This window comes from Microtus oregoni, unplaced genomic scaffold (assembly GCF_018167655.1).
Source record: "Microtus oregoni isolate MIOR12 unplaced genomic scaffold, Mior012 000019F_ref0000042, whole genome shotgun sequence".
Taxonomy (NCBI): Eukaryota; Metazoa; Chordata; class Mammalia; order Rodentia; family Cricetidae; genus Microtus; species Microtus oregoni.
In genome coordinates this window covers 29,402,352-29,417,805 of record NW_024543078.1, presented here as the reverse complement: position 1 = coordinate 29,417,805, position 15,454 = coordinate 29,402,352, and the positions used below count along the sequence as shown (strand labels likewise).

Below are 15,454 nucleotides of genomic sequence, written 5' to 3'. Positions count from 1 at the left end.
TAAAAAAAAAAGAAAACAAAACAAGAGAAGAAAGAAATGTCAATGAGGGTATAGAGTTCTACCAGGATGCTCATCTTTGGCTGACCAGGCCCTGTAACCAAATAATATTTAAAAAATACTATGAAATCATACTATTACTTATTAATTAATACAATAAATATAAATCCATGTATATACAGATACAGTTTAAAATGACCTTATCCTACTTGGACTGACAATGTTCCTTGTAAAAGCTAGAGAATATTTAACAAAAACCCTAGCACCAGGTAGGAGAAACCCGCTTTGAGTTGTCAGTCAGGGGAGTTCAAGACACCCTCAAAACAATATAGGCTATTGCAGTTGCTCTTGGTGGCACTTTAGAGGTTGAAGTTAAGTTCCTATGCTAAAGAGACCATTCAGTTTAGACACAAGACCTGGAGTATCCAAGCTGGATCACACTTGAAAGTCTGTTCCCTGAGGATTCATCATACCAAAGTGTCAGAAAAGCTATCAAAGAAGACAGTGACCAACAGTCTTACCCAGAAGTAGCACCCATTAATGTAACAACAATGTCCAGCATTGGTGTGGGAGAGTGGTCTGTATTCTGTTAATTATATTTTAAATAAGTGCTGATTGGCCAGTGGCCAGGCAGGAAGTAGAGGCGGGACAACCAGACAGGAAGTAGAGGCGGGTCAATGAGAACAGGAGAATTCTGGGAAGGAGGAAGCCCATTCCTCAGCAGTTGTGACACATCCACAGAAGAAGCAAGATGTGACTGCCTCACTGAAAAAGGTACTGAGCCATATGGCTAGCATAGACAAGAATAATGGGCTAATATAAGTTATAAGAGTTAATAAAAAGCCTGAGCTAATGAGCCAATCAGTTTATAACTAATGTAGACCTCTGTGTGATTTCTTTGGGACTTAATGATTATGGGAACTGGGCAGGGCAGAAAACCACAGACAACACATGACAATATATAACAGTGCAATAGTGGTACCCATATCTTGGTGGCAACCAACAGTTTCTCTAACTTTACTTAAGGCCTGCTCAACAGGATGAAATCATGCCTAGTACTAGAAATGTACCCAATTTCTCAGGACTAGTGACATCATGGATCTTAGAGGAAAATATTTTATCATCACTTTATCAAATCAGCACACTTTCTTATTACATCCTACTAATCTTTATACCCATAGATAACTGTAGCTCTCACCTCTTTGTAACAGATGGAGACTATTACAGAAAGCCTGTCTAGTCAAAATATAGAGAACAACTGATTATGGGGCACTCAGTCCCTATGAATACATGTACAATATAACTCTTGTACTTAAGGGAACATGGAGGAAGAAGGGGCGAAAAGACGGTAAGAGTCAGAATACCAGGAAGTCTGCTATGAAACAGTGTTTCCTAAAGTTGTCAACTGTGGCTACAAGTCACAGACTGTAAGATGTTCACTCTAACAGGTCAGGACTCCTAAGCATTGCAAAAAAAAATAAATAAATAAATAAAAAAAAATAAAAAAAAAGGCATTTGTGAATTTGCTTATCATGCTCAGCTTTCTCCTACAACTTTCTATTCAAAGCCTCTTCAAGTCTAACACAGAGTTAACAATATATCCATCCCCTAGGGGACTGTGAGGGTGAAATTAAGTATAATTTGTTTTATAATAGTCTGATACGGAATAAGTAGCTCAATTTTATTTATTTATTTTTAATCATGAAAACAACACAAAGCAGGCAACTGGTCTGCCAACTGAGGAAGCGGGTTTGAGAAAGTCACTTGCTTTTTTTTTCTGGATCACATAAGTAGCAGAGAACATCTTGGATTTGAAAATAAATTTAGATGTTTGACTAGGACTATGAGCAATAAATGGGCTCAAAGATCTTTCTAGAATACCAGGTCCTCTCTAGCCCCTCTACTCCTCACACTCATGTGGCAGGTTGGGCAAGTAGTTCTTTGGTAGAGTGCTTATCTGGAAGATCCGTGCAGCAGGATTTTGTTCCTCAGCACTATAATGTCTTAGGTGGCCTTTCTTGGGTGCCTCTTGTTTTTCAAGACAAAGGATGTGACCACAAAAGATAGTAAAGGCCACCAGAGGATATCTGGTATGATATAGGGAATGGGAAGAAACTGTGCATTGTAAGAATTAGTATCTTTTGGGGAGGTGAGGAGACAGGGCACAATTGTGGGAATATCTGGGCAGAAGCGGAAGAACTTTGGATCCCCCTGGCTTGTAGCTGCAGGAGAGACCCTGATGGGAACTGCATAGTGGAAACAACACATAGGCAGTTTATGTTCCAAGGTCAATAGGAGATACAAGACAGCAGGCTTCTGAAAATAATGGTGATGAGCCCTTGTTGTCTGACTTGGTGTAGTCACTACAGGAATAAGAACAGAGGCAATGTGCAAGAGATGCTGTCAAGGAGGGAACTTGGCTATGGACCCAAGAAAGAAGTATTGAGGTTGACACAAGGACTCAGACTGTCAGTGAAATCTAGGAACTATATACAGGGAGAAGGGAAAGAGGAGGAAGAGGATGTTGATATAGTACAGGTTTTGGATGGTTAGTTATGAACCCTATTGCCAGATAGTAAATGGGCAGAAGGGCTGAATTGGTAATAATCCCTGTAAAACTAAGACATCACAAAGGGGATTGCTGAGAGCCATAAGACAGCACTTGCTCAGCTAGGATTTGACTGGCTAATAAAAATTCAAGACTCTAGTTGACTGGCTAACAAAAATTCAAGACTCTAGTCGACTGGCTAACAAAAATTCAAGACTCTAGTGGGGCAGTTAGGGGTTACACCTGCAGGTCCCTTTGTACTCTAAAAGGATATGCCTCTTAAGAAAGCCCTCGCCTAAATTCCATTAGAGTAGCATTTGATCAAGACACCAAAGGAGGGAAGCTGAGGACGCTAAGGGGACGACTTCAGTGGGAAGAGACGTTACCATAGGGTTCACAAGTCTGAGACTCCAGGAGAGCTCTATAATACATGCTTCCCGACATATATATACTCAGGTGTAGTTGATATACTAACTGTGCTTTAGTCTAAGCTCTCCGAACAATTAAGTATTCATGTTTCCATCCACAGCTGAGTGTTGCTACCTTGATGGGCCATTAAGAATCAACACTGGGTGAAACAAAGTTTACTATACTAATAGTGGTGGTGGTGGTGGTGGTGGTGGGGAGCAGGCCAGCCCAATTTCACTGATGGGAATCCCGTGTGAACTGCTACACACATAGCTACTTCCTAAGTGTTTAGACAGGAGAGCTTATAAGACTCTGGGCCCCATTCTACTGCTCTGGTCCTACTGAAACCCAACAGCAGCATGGTTCCTGCTCTAACAGGGCTCCCAGCTTCTGAGAAAACGAAATGGCTTGGTTCACGCTGGCAGATTTTCATTTGTAGCTATTTTTCCCTGAGCTTGCTGCAAGCCTTTGGCTGTGCCGACCCCTGGTGGCAGTCCCTGGTGTCTCCTGTCCTTTTTATTTCTTTTATTTTTTGATCAACAGGTAAATTCCTGGGTTGGTTGTCTTCAGTAAAGCCAAAGTCAAAGCAATTCTGACATTTTACAAATATTATTCATATAAAGCAGGAAGATAATAGGAGAGACAATAATGTCTAGATTACTATCTTCTCCTCTGAAGTGGCAACTTCTTTAACTGAATACACTTTATTGGGTGGTCTTTGAAAGAATACCAGGCTAACCTGATAACACCCAGTTACTAGGTTACAATCTTCAACAATCAAATACAGCTATAATACTCAGATTTTTCAAACCTTCCGTAGTCTTTAGAATGAAAATAAATTTCAAAGTTCAAAAATGGCTTACTCTACAGCCATTGTTCCTATGAGAACAATTACTAACTTAAATATTTAGATTTAAAAAAAAATTACTGTGAAAGGATTTTATTTAAATTTCCCAGAATTCTAATGTAGACTAAAAATTAAATCTTCCAAACTTTTTTTAAGTAGTCGATTGCTCATAGAGTAAGATATACTGAAATCATGTTAGTTCTTTTTCTTTCCCCACTGACCTGTCTCACATTCAGTTCTTGCTAATATTATATAAGTTTGTATTTTTCTCAGTAAGGACCTAGTGTGCTAAAATGTTTTGGCATCCTGTGACCTAGTGGATCTCCAATAACCCGTTTGTGAAAAGCTTTCTGCCAGTGAACGGAAGTGGGAGAATGAGGCACACTGATGTTTCTGGAAATGAGCATTCAGACTGTCTATTCAATGTCAACCTGAGGAAACACCATTTTGCACAAGGGCACCTCCTTCAGAGAGAAAAGGAGGGAAGAAAAGAAATGTCTTTATATATACAATTTTACCTCAGACCAATTTGTAAGAGTGTATTTCCCGAACGAACAGGGCTGCCAATCAAACCCTTAGTGGTAGCTGTATCCCTTCGCTAAAAAGCCCGGTCTCAACTGGGCATGGACTTTGCCCCACATATTTGAGGTCATCTGCTCTTAGGTTCACATCTCTTCTTGCTTCACTGTCATTAGCAAACTCAAGGCTAGTTCTGTTTGGAAATGCATATAAATTCAGGCAAATAAATTCTCATTTGGTTCATAAGCCATAACTGGCAAAAGTCTCTCCCAAGTCAGGTGAGGGGTGCTGATCCGGGAATGACAAAAAGAGGGGAGAGGTGTGAGCCGAGGAGAGTTTCACTCCCGGGCGCACCTTAGCACCTTAACGAAGAACACACTTCTTGGTTCACAGCACCATCTAGTGTCTTTTTTACGCGAACTGGAGATTAACGGTGGTTCCGGGTTTCCTTCACTAAATTGTCTCCTTAAAGGCGTCTGATCTGCACTATGCATATATGAAGTATCCATTATGGTGGTCCCTTCTTCACACACCCTCTCCAGCACTCAGTGCCTGCCTTATTTGCGCTTTTGATTTTACAGGGAACGTATATTTGTTAGGAAACGATGAGCTGTAGGCAAACTTGTGTGTCTGAATGACAGTGACTGAGTCTCTGAGAAGAGAAATTTAAACAGTATTCTATCTGAAAAGTTTCTGACTCTTCATTTCAGACCATGTCATTGCTGCCAGTTTCCCAGGCTTGAGATCTTTATTAAAAAAGTCATCTAAGCCCCCTCAGGCACGGTCAGAGGCTGCATGTATTTGTTCTCTTTGATTGTGTGATCAGCAACACTTGGTTAACTGAACATACTACTCTATGTCATCCCAGCTACAGGATCATGTTCTTTTCTAAGCACCCTCTGTTTCTCATAGTTTTTTTTCCCAATTCAGTAAAAAAAAAAATCAGTATATCTGCTACTTTGTGTTTTATGATTTGTTACTTTATGGCAACTGCTTAAAAAGTTTGAAGACAGAAATGAATATCAACATTCCTTCAAAACACATTTGAATCTAAAAACAATGACCTTAGGAACAAAACTTCATTGTTAAAAAATAGTTTTTGGTATTGAGCAACTATCACAGTTCATTCTCCAATCTGAAAGGGTGGAAATCAATCTACTAAATATGGCACAAATGTTAGAATGGAAAGCTAGAGCTCACTAATATTTTATTGTTAAGAATCTTCAGTAACTAGATGAAAGATGTTAAAATTCACTTTGGCCTTCCTATGTTTCACTTTTTAAAAAAATAGATGAAGGCCTTTTCCATGGATTAAAAAAAATCACAGCAAAATTATTTGAGATAACAAAATCCATGCATCTACATTGAACATGTACAGATGATTTTTGACATCCCTCTAAAACAACACAGAATAGCTTATATTATTTACATAGAATTAAGTGTTTATAAACAAGCTAGCAGTAATCTACATGGGGAAATGTTCCTATTTTATAGGCAAACCCAACACCACTTTGCACGTGGAACTCAAGCATGTGTGGCTTAGTTTCTTTGGGATCGGGAAGTCTGTCTACACCAATGGGAGGAACTACACACACCAAAAAAAAAAGTGAAGGGAGGATCTGCAGGGAGCACTGCAACTCAACACTCCTAGGAGCAGCTCAGATACTCCTCGGTGGATAGATGGAGGAACCACGGGACAACTACACAGAGTAGTATTCATCCCCAAAGGAAAAGGTGGTACAGTGAAAACAGCAGTCACATACACAAAAAGTAGTTAAGGATCCAACCCCACTCCATGAGGTACCTAAAGTAGCCACATCCACAGAGAGGGCAGTGAGGTGGCCAGGGTCTTGGGGCAGAGAGTAAGAGCTGGTATTTGTGGGTTCAGAGTGGCAACTGATGGAGTTCTGTGGCTGGAGCTGGGTAATGGCTTTTCTGTCTGTCTGTCTGTCTGTCTGTCTCTCTCCTTCCTTCCTTCCTTTTTTTTTTTTTTTTTTGAGACATTGTCTGGGTACCTATCTCAGTTTCCCATGTACTGGGAATACAGGCATGCAAACTCACACACAGCTCTACGTGTTCCTAGATTTTTAAAAAACAATAAAAAAAAGCAATTTAAAAGTTAGACTTGTAGATACCCTCAAATACGGTCAGTTAAAGCCTTTATAGTACTACTTTGCTAGGGTAACACTCTGCCAGAATGGAGCCAGCCATGTTCCATGCTCAGACATCATAGACAGCCTGATGTTACCTTGATCTCTTAGATTCTGTTCACTCATACCCCAGAGCTCACCTGTTCTAGGCTTTTTAATCCCACCTGATTCGTGTGGGGAGCACACCCCTAAAATCACTTCATCTCTAATTGAGAGCCACTTTCACTACCGTTTTCTTCTCAACCTGCCCAGCACTGCCTATTGAATCATGCCTCATTCCATGACCAGACGGAGGCAAGACAGACACGAATGTTACTCTTGGTGGTTAGCATAGAGCTGGGCTCAACATGCAAGCCAGACTGTAGAACGACCTAAGAAGACATAAGCTTGGCTTGGGAGAAATGCCATGAATTATTGAATTTAAGGTAAAGAAGAAAGAACCCGAGTCAGAAGGTAAGACAAGAATAGGAAAACTCTGAGTCAGATGAGTCTCAGTAAATAGGGAGGATGGACTAGGGTGTCTGAGACCGGCTTTGTGGGAACTTCCCCAGGTTGTACCAAGAGCACTGGGAAATGCTGTCTGTTTCTTAAGTGAGTTGCAGTAAGCCTGGGGTCCTCTCCTCGGGAGAATGAATCTTCAGTACAAATTTAATGTTTATTCACTACTCAGGAGAGTGGCAGGAAGCGGTTGCTCAACGTGGTGACATTACAATAATGTGTGCAAAGCTTTACGGACAATGGGGCCCTAATAAACAGAACTAAGAGAACAGAAAGTGTGTCTACTCCATAGACAGTTGGGGTCCACAATACCCTGGGGGCACCTAGTGCTATGGGCTAAAGTCTAGGGCAACTCACAAAGTTGAAGGCAGATCACTTGGTGGCTGGGCAACTACACACTATCTCCACCCTCTAAAAACAACTACAAAAACTAGTAAGAAAATGATTAATTGCTTTATACTTTGATTCCAGTGAGATTTATTTTTAAAACTGTGTTTCAGGGAACTGTACAATAATTCCATTTAAAAAAAATAAGGAAAGCTACTTATTTTACTCAATGATTCCATTCATTAAAACTAAAAAACTGGCACCCAGTGTTCAATGACCATCCCACAGCAAAGTGTGTAGTATCCTTCCTCAGATTTTATAGTATCCTCCCACAATGTACAAGGAAGCACCTGGGAATTACTAAGTCTCTTCCCAGTTCTTTAAGATGACTTGGATTCTGCACCAAAGACTCAAGCAACACAGAAAAGGAATTTTCCACTACTAAAATGTTTTGGCCTGCCAAATGAGAATCAAAGACCGGAGCTGCAAATTACATTCTAAAAGCACAGATTCAGCCATGCAATTTCCATTTTTACTTTCAGAAGATACCTTGTATGTGTGCATTGCCTACAAAATAACACTCAGAAAGGAGAAAAGATAAATTGTATCTCTCTCAATCTTTCTTAGCAATTTGATCTGCTTCTTTTCAACCTTCTAATTTCAATTTCTACTTTTTTCTATTACATCATAAATCAGGCAGAAGCCTGAGTACAAGAAACTATATAAATAACTTGTCACTTTAGAAGGTTCCCATTTTCCATCAACCCTAAAAATATTAGTCTAAAAACACTGGACTTGAAAAAGGAAAATCAAGGTGATGGTCCAAAAGTCTGTCACCCATGGGTATTGAGCTCTCAAAGAGTCAATGTTATAAAACCAAATGAGACACTAGGGAATCTTTATCATTATATTAAACAGGAACACTGTACATTCATGAACTTAACTCTATAAATTCAAAATCTATTCACCTATCCTACACTGCCTTGTTCTATATTTGGGTACAAATTACCTACCCGACATCATTTAAGGCACTATAATACAAATGGTGATAAACAGAAAAGCTCCCTGTCGCCACACTGTTCATAAAGCATTCTGTATTTTTAAATGTTTACTGCAAAGGGTAATCTTTTGAGAAGGATATGTTTACCCTGACTTAAACATTATAAAATGGATATATGTATTAAAACATTGTATGGTGCCCATAAACATGTGTAATACTTATGTCAGTAAAAAATATCCCTGCCACCAAATATAATGAAGACTTATGCAACAAACTTTGGAAAAGTGTTACAATGCTAAATATAAAGTAGCAGGGAAGGATATGAAACTTTCTTTAACAACTTCTGGAAAAGTTATTCCTTCTATGAAGTTAAAACCTATTCCAGTTTAAGTGACACTGAACAGGGGAGCAGGGAATAGTGTGTCCTGTAGGAATGTGAGCATGGGCTCCCAACTGAGAGGGGTCAGCTCAAGAAGGGATGGTTCTTGGCTCCCTCTTAGGGGGGAAGTGGGAAGGTACGGCAGGCTTGTGTCCTCAGATGAAGGGATTCTTGGCAGAGTGAAGTTCCTGGTCTATAAACACACTCCAGAGGCCAGCGCTCCTCCCAGCATGGGTCTGCTCAGTGCTTAAGAGAGAGCAGTTGACGCCACCTCTGTTTACAGACAAGGCAGTCGTAGAAAGGGCACTCAACTCTCAGAAGAGCCTCAGCCCTAAGGCATCAGAGGTGGAAAGTCATTCCAGGAGAACCCTGAACCAAAAAGCCCAGGAGACAGAAGCTGGCTTCTGGGACAGAGACCAGGCTGCAGCTTCACCAGGACAGCACACTCAGTCCAGGGCTGGACAGAGTAGAACATCTAGCGCCACCTTCTCATGTTCCCACAATGCAGGAATACTTGGGGTTCTGTGGGTAAATATATGCTCCTGGAGTGCACCTGGAGGAATGAACCCCAGTCTCTAGGGCTGAGCTCAGGGAATAGTAGAGATGAGTTCCTGCTGAGGTCTGAATATTTGCGTGTCTTGAAACTCCAGATGCTGTTGTTGGTGGATGGGACCTCTGGTAGGTAAGTGATTAGGTCAGGAGGGCCATGTACTGGGAAAGGGATTAATAGCATTGGCCCTACCTACTGACAGCAAACAGCCAGAAGGCAGCAAAAAGGAAGATACTGCACCTGCAGAGGCCTCCATCATGAACTTCTAGTCTTCAGGTGAGGACAATAAGATTCCTGTTATTTATATGCCACTCAAGCAGTGGAACTGGGTTCTAACATTCTGAAAGGGTTAGGACAGTTACTAATCGAATGGCTGTGATTTTCATAGGAGCTTTTTTACATTATGAGAAATTCATACACAAGACTAAGTAGCCATCTCCCTCAGAGTCAGAGTACGACAGACCTGTATCTTGATGGATGGAACAAGTTCCACAGAGACCTCATAGACTAGACACACAGGGAACAACATGTTACTCTCTCTCTGCACTTATCTAAAGGGTTGCAGCTAGTAATGAGAACACTTTAGAGTTATCACTTGCTCATTACCTACAAGGGGCTATGTCCTATGTGGCACATCTCACAGGTCAGGCTATTTTCCTAACTGTTTCTAATACTCCTACCAAACCAGTCAAGTATTCATTTTTCTAACTTTTTTTTTTCCCCAAGTAGAGAAAACTGGGCTGAGCCATGCAGTTACCCCAATGGAGACTGATGAATACCCTATGATTGTATGGATGAGAAATGTCCCCTCACAGGCTCAAATATTTGAACATTTGGTGGTATCAATGTTGAGGGGGTGTGGCCTTGCTAGAGGGATTTTATCACCAGGAGTGGGCTTTGAGGTTTTATAGCCTCCCTCCACTTTCAGCTTGTTCTCTGCTTCCTATGTTTTTCCGGAAATGTGACCTTCTCTGCTTCCTGCTCTGGCTGTCTGCTGCCATTCCTCCCCTACCATGATGGACTCTCTCCTGGAACCATAAGCCAAAATAAAGCTGTAAGCAGTTTTGGTTATGGCATTTCTAAGTCAAAAATTGGACATAATACCTCTTTATATGTTAATAACTTTCATTAGTTCCTTTATCATCCAACTTGGATTTTAATTTTTTATTTCTCTATCTCCCTTTGTCACGAAACTTGAGTTTCTAGAAGACTAGAAGTAAGTTCTTTCACCTTTGCCTTATCACCCAACATTAAGTCTGCACACAGTAGGGTCTGAATGGTAGCTGAGTAAACAGACAATAAGTTTTCCACTAGTCAAGTTGTAGTCTTCTGGGAAGTCAAGCACCCAGGTAGAGCTGTCAACTCTGTGGTCAGCTACATCTCCACTCTTCCATTCTTTAGAAAAGCCCCACAGGGTAGTCCACCAGGTTGATAAATGTCAACTCTTCTAGTTGTCCTTCCATTAGTAGCCAGAATAAAGGGAGTACCCATTCACTATGTAAGCTACCCTAACAGAATGTATGAGCTAAGCAACAGATTTTTCGTTATTTAACAAAAAGTATATTTGGCTACATTTAAAAATGAGCCAAAAAAGATGAGTTAAGGACCTGTGTGCTAACTTCATCTTGTAGAACTATTATATCAAATCCTTTCAAAATTAAAAAAAAAATAACCACAAAATTGAATCTACAGTCACACAGGCACTAGTGAGCAGTCATGCACATGCTAAGTGGTGAAGTAGAAAATGAGGCAACCAGTAGATGCTGGCCTCTGGTCCCTACTGACTGATGATCCTGCAAACAATTTCTAACTCCACTCAAACATCTCTGTGAGTCACTGTAGACCAGCATGCATCAGTGTCTTAGAGAAAGGGTTCATAGTGGAGCAAATGTGACCCATGCTAACAGAAGTGACTTTAGAGCCTCCCCACAACTGTTTCTGAATGTCAGGGGGCTTTCGCCTTTTCCTGAAAACCTCTATGTAAGTCCTCCTGGCTTTCAGATAGAATTTTTATAAGCAGAAAAAAATCATTCCCATATCATTCTCTTTACCTCAATACAGAGAGAGGGTATTAATACTAGTTAATTGTAGCTGTAGTGTTGGGCTTTTTTTTTTTGTCTCTCACTTTTATTAAGATCTGAGAATAAAGAAAAACCAGCCTACAATTCACAATCCCAGAGAACCTGGACAACAATGAGGACCCTAAGAGAGACATACATGGATTTAATCTACATGAGAAGTAGAAAAAGACAAGATCTCTTGAGTGAATTGGGAGCATGGGGATCATGGGAAAGGGCAGAAGGGGAGGGAGAGCGGAGAAAAATATAGAGCTCAATAAAAAAACAATAAAAAAGGAAAAAAATCTGAGAATAATGTGATGGACAATAATACTGGATTTTTGGAGAGCTTTTATTTTCTACCTAGAAGAAATCTGAAGATTTTCTTTTATCACTGATGATAATTAAGTGAAAAGATTATTTATTTTTAAATGGTTTCCTGCTCAATTTGAAAGGGACTTTACTGGACAAAATGATCCACACTACATGATTGATAAGTTAGAATAGTGTGTGTGAGGCTCACTGCTGCATCCCCTGGGAGCTGCCCCCCCCTCCCCATGTTTCACAGGGTCTTGGTAAGCAATAGACGCTTGTATAATGAAGGAAGAAGGAATGAATGAATAGAAGTCACAGGAGAACTACTCAGCAAGCAAGCAGAATGAAAAGCAAACCTGCCAGGGGGACAGAAAGAGTTGCTGGGATAAAGCCCTCTACTGAACCTTGAGTATCCTGACAGCTAAAGGAGACATGAAACATTAATGGAGCCCAATTATCTGCTCAAAGGGACCAGACAAAAGAGTGGCGTGAACTGGCAGAGCATCAGCAAAGCAAGGCCCAGAATAGCCGAGACTTGAAAAATGGCAAAGGATGACAATGGCTTTTTCAGTTCTGCTCCAAATAAGGACCAGGAGGAAGAGGTCGGCTGCTTGCTTGACACTAGCCAAAGACAGAGAATGCAAGCTCCTCAATGCCTTTTTGTTCCCATCTTCCTTATGAAGATAAATGATCTTCAAAGTGGGAAGGAGGGAAGAAGCACAATTAATGGGAACCCAGTGTTCACTGTGCAGAGGTGACAGTAGGAATGGCATCTTCTCAGCTGCTCCCAAGCCCATGGTCAAAATCTCAGTATGAGACACAAAAAAACCCCCGAAGAATCACAAATGAAGGGAAATAGTGGATAAGGACAAAGTTCCAACGTGAAGGCCATAAAGAAGAGAGGCGCAAAAGACTCAGAGAGGATGGAATCTACCAGCCTTGGTTCAAGTCTAGCTATGGCCTTCAAAAGGGTGGGATCTGGACATTGCTCCTACCTTAGGCCTCTTTCTTTTCTATAAATATGGCCTTAGTAACAATCCCTACCACATAGACTAGTGAAATGGATTTGATGAACTAAAATATGAAGTGAAAGTTTTCACTATTTCTAGAACCTATTTTTTTTTTTTAGAATACAGAAGTCACATAGACACTTAAGTAGAAGACAGAGCTAAAAAATTCTGTCAAATCTAACAGCTTATAATCCCTCATGCTATCTGATACTATGGAATAGTCATTGTGATGTATAAATATCATTATCTGGTATAGCAAGAACTGTTTCTCTTTCCACAGTGCAGGACTGTAGACACTAGAGAGTTTGCGGGGAAAGAACTAGAGATGGTTCTTCTAAGCTTTCATAGTTTGACTCCAACAAAGGTGCTTAGGTCTTTACATGGAAGTAAGGAAAACTCTGGCAATTCTACTCATTCCTAAGTATAAACCCACAAGGCTTGAAATCTAGAGATTTAGACACTCACATGGTGACAAGAACCAAAGGTGGAAGAAAATCAAATAAATGTCTATCCAGAGGCAAATGGAAGTCAACATAGCAGAATACTATTTAGTAATATAAGATATGGGGCAATAATATAAGCTAACATAGACAAACCTTGAAGTTCAGAAAGACAGTATATGGGCTAGAGGTTACAAGAGGTAGGATTTATTGCTTAATTGGCTCAGAGTTTCTGTGGAGTGTTAAAGTTTTGGAAACAGATAATGATGATGGTGTACAACACTGTGAATAAAATTGAATCACACACTTACGATGGTTAGAACAATAAACTTTATATATTTTCTTCCACAATGAAGAAGTAGTTCTTTGAAATAGTTGAGTGTACCTTTAAGTATTAGAAAATGAGCCATTTTCAAAGGAAAGTGTGGCCCTTCCTGTTGGTGCAAAGAAATAAATACATGGAGTGTTTTTAGCAACTGCCACATAAAAATAAGCAGCTTATGTTAGGAATGAGATAATCAAACAGGAACGACAAATCCTCTTTGCCAGAGAGAAGTAGGAGGTCAAGGAAAGGCACAGCTAATCTTCAACTCTATATATCAGGCCCCTTGTAAGGGACTGGCCGGCAACTCTGGGTACCACGTACATGCAACCCTAAAGTCTATCAGAAATTAGTAAGCAAGAAGGAACAGCACAGTATCTTGGTTCTACTCAGCCAAATATTCCAAGAAGGCTTCTTAAAAATAACCTCATACGTTGAACTTGGTTCTGGGTGAGGAGTGGGAAGAGAAGATGGTGGTTTGGGGGAAAGCACTGGGAAGGCCCCCTACATGCTCCTGTGGGCTCAATGCTTGCCTGGAGACAGGCTGATCCACTCTCTCCCAGGAAGGGAATGGCCTTTGTACTGCACTGCCAGAGAGCTGCACTCCCCAGGCCTGCTCACCACAGACTCCCAAGTGCTGTGTGTGTGCCAAGAGGGAAGATGAACATTGCACTTGGACACACTTGAAAGAGGGACTGTGCCCTTGTGTTCCCTGAAACCTCCCTCAGAGCATCAGCTTCCTTGATTTCCACTCAGTTGGTTTCCTTAGTTTTCATGTGAAATGAGTGTCCAGAATCAGAAGGAAGACTGCATGCTCGATGTTTCTGCAAACTGCCTGTCCAGGCTCATGACTACCTTTGTTATTTGACATTGTCCTTTTTATTTATAAGAATTATACCTTTCTTTAAACAGAAGACAATAATGTTGTGCATGTTACATGCATTGCATGCCCACCTCCCTGGGCTGAAGTACCACTCAGTGTTTCATGACATTTGGTATATTTATACAGAAATGCATTTATATGCAAGCTTACCATTTTCCTTTAGGGTTATTTGAGTAACAAGAATAAATGAGAAGTGAGAGTCTTCATGCTTTCAGGCTACAATTCTTTACTAAGACATTGCATAACTCCTCCCCCAACACTTTTTGTTACTTAATTGGCCTCAACTTAACTACAGGATAGAATGCATCATGGGATTCATCTTCTTAACCAATTACAGGTACAGTTAGTTGTGGTTGTAGGCATTTCCTTTCTGCCACAACTTTTCTCTGTTGTACTTAGTTTTGCATGGATCATTTCTAGATGTCTGCTCTAGTGCTACCTCTACCTGCCTTGAATGAGCCACATCGCGTCCTTTCTGTTAAGAACCCTTGCTATCTGACCATAACACAGCCACCTATCAACTTCATTCTTCAGGTTTCTCCTGGCCATTATCGTCTTGCTCTTCTAGCTAAAGTTAGGAAACTTTTGTCACGGCAACCCAAAACTCTGCTGGGAATTTCATGGCATCCACAACTAAGGCAAAGATAAATTTGGGAAGATGTAATCATCTTCCCTGCTATACATCGTCTCATCCATCAGCACAAAATCTGCTTCTCCTCTATGGCATTAGACTCTAGTGGTTTCACACAGCAGCTGGTAATCTTGTTGAATTCACTCATCCTGGGTATCTTATAATTTTTACTACTCTTATACTTGGGATTTCTTTCTATACTGTATTTTATTCTTGTTTCCTATTGATAAACAGGAATACTATTATATTTTTACTGGTTCTGGATTGTTTTGAAACAAATTATATAGCTGAGGCTCCTTTAAACTTATTATCCTCTTGCTTTCAACTATCTAGTGATGGATTTTAGCCATGTGTCACCATCCTTGGCACATGCTTTTAAGTATAACTCTTTTTTTCCCTTAAAATGCACATTGCTGTTTAGCCTGCATGTACGTCTGTATGAGGGAATTGGATCCATTGGAACTTGAGTTACAGACGGTTGTGAGCTGCCATGTTGGTGCTCAGAACTGAACTCAGATCCTCTGGAAGAATGGTCAATGCTCTTAACCACTGAGCTATCTCTCCAGTCCCTTA

At 40.5% G+C, this 15,454-nt stretch overlaps 1 protein-coding gene across 7 annotated transcripts in view; it reads right to left on the bottom strand.

Moving 5' to 3' along the window:
• Positions 1-15,454, bottom strand: part of Grb10 (growth factor receptor bound protein 10) — a 121,439-nt gene that overhangs the window by 47,567 nt on the left and 58,418 nt on the right. The window lies entirely within an intron of this gene.